General features: G+C 42.5%; 1 non-coding gene across 1 annotated transcript; it reads right to left on the bottom strand.

The window, feature by feature from the left end:
• Nucleotides 1-969: 969 nt before the first annotated feature.
• Nucleotides 970-1,075, bottom strand: LOC111825679. Its single transcript, XR_002828879.1, has one exon. It is a non-coding gene; the product is annotated as a U6 spliceosomal RNA (small nuclear RNA).
• Nucleotides 1,076-5,446: the final 4,371 nt, after the last annotated feature.

Raw genomic sequence — 5,446 nt, forward strand, 5'->3', positions numbered from 1 at the left:
GAGAAACATTGACCAGTTGCCTCCTGCACGCACCCAACTAGGGATCAAACCTGCAACCTGGATATGTGCCCTGACCAGGAATCAAACGCACCACCTATTGGTGTATGGAATGAAGCTCCAACCAACTGAACTACACCAGCCAGCGCTGGGGATTTGTACTTTAACAAAAAAGAATATCAATTCTGATCAACCAAGAAATGACCACATTTTCCCAAACCCACCATCATCACCACTTCTACTACCACCATCTCTTCCACACAAGGACTGCCATACCCAGTCTTGTACCACCATGAAAAAATACTATATTATGTTTCTCTCTATGCACATATACCAAGATATTCTGGTGTCTAGGACTTTATAAGTAAACAGATTGTCTACAAATACCACTGAAAAATTATTTGAATACATAATATGTCTGTAATCCTTTGTACTTCTCCATTACACTTACATCATGTTAAAGTTATTGTTGACTTGTCTTCTTTACTCACTAAACTCTGGTTTTCTTGAGGGCAGAGACCATATCGTACTTTTCATCCACCAAGTACTGTGCAAGGCACTAGCGAAACTTTTTAGGGAGTTAGTAAATGTCTGTTGAGTGAATGTTAAAATGCTCTGATTAAATGAGAAAATGCTTTTGCAAACTATAAAATGTTTTATAAATTAGTAAGGACCATTGAAATATAACTTCTTTTTATTATAATTGCATTACTTTGTTTATACAGCAATGAAGGATAAATTTGAATCCTGTGAAGCTTGATAAGAAATACTTATCCACTTTATAGAACAAGAATGATGGAATTTGATGGAATTTGCAAAAGATTAAAAAGATCATCATCATCATCATCATCATCATTATTATCTTTGTTTCTGGTCCCATGCTTCGGCACAGCGTCATCCACATGAAGAACAACCCTGTCTCCTGGGCTGGGGTTTAGAATCAGCTCACCACTGGATTGAACCAGCCAACAGAAAAACATGGAATGCTTCAGGAATTGGCATGTCATCCTCACACAGGGCCATGCTAATCTCCTCTGTACTGTTCCAGTTTCAGTATATGTGCTGCCAAAGCCAGCACCAGCCATATTATTTTGACTGGTTTCTGATGTTGGGCCTTCTTGGTCACCTGTGGCAATTGAGAGTCCAGCAATGGGTGGGATGATAACCTCTGACTATGTTTAAAATTCATTAAAAAATTCTCTGCTGCCCTAACCGGTTTGGCTCAATGGATAGAGCCCAGATTCAATTCTAGTCAAGGGCATATGCCTGGGTTGTGGGCTCATTTTCCAGTAGGGGACGTGCATGAGGCAGCCGATCAATGATTCCCTCTCATTATTGATGTTTCTATTTTTCTCTCCCTCTCTCTTCCTCTCTGAAATCAATAAAAAAATAAATAAATAAAAAATTCTCTGCTGTACCAGTAGGTATTTTAGAAAATGTCCTAAGTGAAGTTGTACTTACATGGGTTCTAGGTGTAGGTGGTTCTGGAAAGCTATGAGTTATTCTGTGCTGTACCAGATTTAAGCCAATGGAATAGCAGTTGCCAAAGCAATCAATGTTCTTAGCAGTTTGAAAATGGTCCAATATTCCAGAACTCTCCCCACTATGGAACTTATCTTAGAGGCTGTGAAGAAGGGAGAAAAGTGTTCTTCCATCCACAATCTCCTGGCATACTTCTAAAAAAAAATACATGAGCCAGTTATTTCTGTAGAACAAACATTACACATAGTGATTAAAAAATAAGTTCTACTTTTGAGTCTGGCACATTTCAGGTACTTAATAAATACTGGCTGAGTGAATAAATGAATGAATTTAGCCTTCCTGTCCTAGCTATCCAAGATGTTTAACATTTGCATGTAAAAAAGGCCCAGGAATAACTTTACTGGCTTCCACCCAAGGGTATGCTGGGGTCAGTCAACAATAGGGGAAGAACTCTGAGTTGGAGCCAAATCCACTTACAAGAAGCAGCTTTTGATAAAAGCTCAGTTCTCTTATCAATATTCCTTCAACTGTTTCTGCGGCCCTGGGAAACTTCTTTTGAAAAGCAAATGCACTGTAGGCAGAAGCTGAATCAGAAAGCCAGAATTCGAGTCCCATCCCCAGTTGGGTGGCAAGACATGTCAAATCAACCCATCGGTAGATTTTGGGGATGGCTTTACAGAAGGCTGACAGCACTTTTGAGTCTATGTATAGAAACATTAAGATTGCTGCTGGAGGTAAAAAATTAGTCTGTTAGAATCTACTGTGTTAAATGAAGTTTCCAGGAAGCCGCACTACAAGAGTCTGGCTTTCATGCGTGATCTTCATTCCTGGTCAGTGGTAGAAACAGAACATGTTGACTTTGGGATCTGGTAATTGTTGTAAATTAGTGGCTTAAAGGCCACAGAGCCACTTTCTTTCCTTCTTGCCTACTTTTCTGCTCCTTATTTCTACCAGTGATTCTGGTTTTGTTTCCTCATGTGCTAATCTCTGTTTGTCAGCAACTGGCCATCAGAAGACTTTTTTGTCTCCTTGGTTCTTTGAGTGCTGAAGATTTAGCTAGCTGGGAATTGAATGGAAGAGTCAAGCAGGGGGGTTTGTGCATGAAATGGATATTTTGTTCCTCCGAAGATTTGTCACAGCAGATATAAAGTGTCTTTCTCACTCAAAGTACCTCCAAGCACATTCACAAATCAATTAGTCACTGGCAGGGCCGAGAGTGGAGGCAGCATAAGCCCTGTGGTGATAGCCAGCGACCCTGGCTGCTCACTCTCTCCGGCATGCTGTCCTTGATCATTAGATAACACAGTGACACTTCACCCCCTGGCGACTGTTTCCATTACAATCAAAACTTCAGAGAGAGAGGCTATGGCTTTCAGAGTATTGCTCCACTCTATTAATAAACAAACACCCACAAGGAGAGACTGGGGAAAAGGGAGACTGGCCATCCCTTTGAGACACAAAGCCAAGAAAAGGAAACAAAAAGAAATCCATCTTTTATTTGCTCACTGTGACTCCAGAACACTTATGTATTCTCTGGCATGTTCAGTCGTAGAGGTGGAACCCGAGCGTTTCTCTCAGTTCATTAGACAGACCAATTAAGCGCCACAAAAGAGTCTTAATTCTAAGAGGATGAGACTCTTGACACAGCCCTTCTAAGCTTACAAAATAGGTGCGACATGCCTCCTGCCAGTTACTCAGCAGGCAGAGCCTACAACATATGCCTCGGGGGCCTCGGAGGTACTGTGTGAGGGCGGAGTCTGAAGAACACCTAAAAATGTGTCCAACTGAGCTGTCAGAGGAATTCTCATCAGTCACTCTGCGGGAACAAATAGAGTTTCTGAAATGCACACATCATTTTAGGAACACGCTTTGAACTTTGAGTTCCCAGCTTGTTGATAATGGGCTTAGGGGAGGGGTGGAGGTCACAGGATGGGAGAACAGGGTGGCCACTGCCCTAGGTTCAAGAGAGTAAAGGTGAACCCCATCCTTCATAAGATTTGGAGCCTTTCAGACTACTCAGCAAGCTGAGGGGTTGGAAAGAAAACTGCTTCTTATATAATAGCTGAGGGCTCTTATCTCATTCTTGGGAACAAGCTGGGGGTAGGTGGCAACTATTCTGGTCTTTCGTTTCACAGTTGGCAGAGCTGAGGTACAGGGAAGGGAATCGGTCTGTCAGCCCACTTAGCTAGATGTGCATGTGGAGAGAGTTCCTTTGATGGCCCTCAGCTCCTCCCCATCCTCCATCAATGCCATTTACAACCTCTGCTCAGACCCCTTTGGCAGCCTCCTAGAGAGGAGGAATTTACTGCATCATTGAGGTAACCCGACAGAATGGGAGTCCAAAGACCTGAGCTTGAATTCTGGCTCCTGCTCTTACTAGCTCTGCAGCCTCAATTTGTTTCTCTTTAAAAATGAGATGACAATTGTGAGAATTAAAAGTGTTTGAAAGCTTTTAACCCAGTGCCTTGTATACTCAGCAAATGTTAATTGTATATGAATTTAAGGAAAAATTAAAATGAGCCCAGCCCTAACTGGTTTGGCTCAATGGATAGAGCGCCGGCCTGCGGACTCAAGGGTCCCAGGTTCGATTCCGGTTAAGGGCATGTACCTTAGTTGCGGGCACATACCCAGTAGGGAGTTGATCGATGTTTCTCTCTCATCGATGTTTCTAACTCTCTATCCCTCTCCCTTCCTCTCTGTAAAAAATAAATAAAATATATATTTTAAAATGAGCCCAGATTTCCTTCTCTGACAAGCAGGTTCCAACTTACTTCAACTCACATATTTCCCTACACCTGTGATTCTCAAAGCTTGGTTTCTGGATCAGGAGCCTCAGAGGTACCTAGTAACCTGTGAGAAATGCAGATTCATAGGCCCCATCTTAGACTTGAACCAGAAACTTTGGTAGGGGGAGGGAGGGCAGCAATCTCTATTTTAATAAGTCTCCCAAGGGATTCTGATGCACACACAGTTTGAGAACCACTGCTTTATATTAACTTCATAATGGCAGGAACAAAGCACCGGTGGCAGCAGCTGACATAATCATGGTTGCGACATGGTTGACAGCTTGAACTCAGGCAAATATTGGTGGTACCACTGTACCTGTCCTGTCTTTGTGCATTTGTTGAGAAGAAAGAAAAGGAAATTTGCTGAAGTTGACCATCCTGCTGAACATAGAAGACATTCTGCTATTTTATTTTTTTGGTGCAGGAGGTGGAATTGACAGAACATAATGGGTCTGCATGAGCATGAAGGTGGTAGAAGAAATTGTCAAATATAATCCCCAAACCCCACAGGCCTTGTAATGTTGGAGTGTGCAGAGACAAGGGAGGCATTGTGTTCTGACAGAAACTGTAGAAGAAGATGCCAACATTTATTCGCTATTCAGATCAATGCATACAGTGTCGGCAAGTATTGAAATGATTTGGAAAGTACTTTGAAAGTTGAATATGTGATGTAAAGCTTGGACATTTTAGAGCTGTGGAGATCAAACTTTCTCTTCAATTCTCCAAGAGGGAATAGGAGGTTGTGTCACTTGATTGACTCCTCATTTATCCCACATAACTTCACAGTGCAGCGGTTCTCAACCTGTGGGTCGCGACCCCTTTGGCAGTCGAACGACCCTTTCACAGGGGTCGCCTAAGACCATCCTGCATATCAGATATTTACATTACGATTCATAACAGTAGCAACATTACAGTTATGAAGTAGCAACGAAAATAATTTTATGGTTGGGTCACAACATGAGGAACTGTATTTAAAGGGCCAGAAGGTTGAGAACCACTGTCATAGTGGCTTCCAGAGAGCCTCTTAGCAAGAATGCTACTGTGCCCTTCCTCCGTGCCCTGCCCCTCTTCCTTCTCCATCATTTTGTTCCTTTCTGGAAAAGTTTAGAAGCCCCCCTCTCCCCTTTCAAGGGGGAAAACATTGGTTGAGTTGCCTTAGCAGTACCTGAGAGCATAAGCTA

The sequence above is a fragment of the Myotis lucifugus genome, unplaced genomic scaffold (genome assembly GCF_000147115.1).
Source record: "Myotis lucifugus unplaced genomic scaffold, Myoluc2.0 scaffold_0, whole genome shotgun sequence".
NCBI classification, from domain to species: Eukaryota; Metazoa; Chordata; class Mammalia; order Chiroptera; family Vespertilionidae; genus Myotis; species Myotis lucifugus.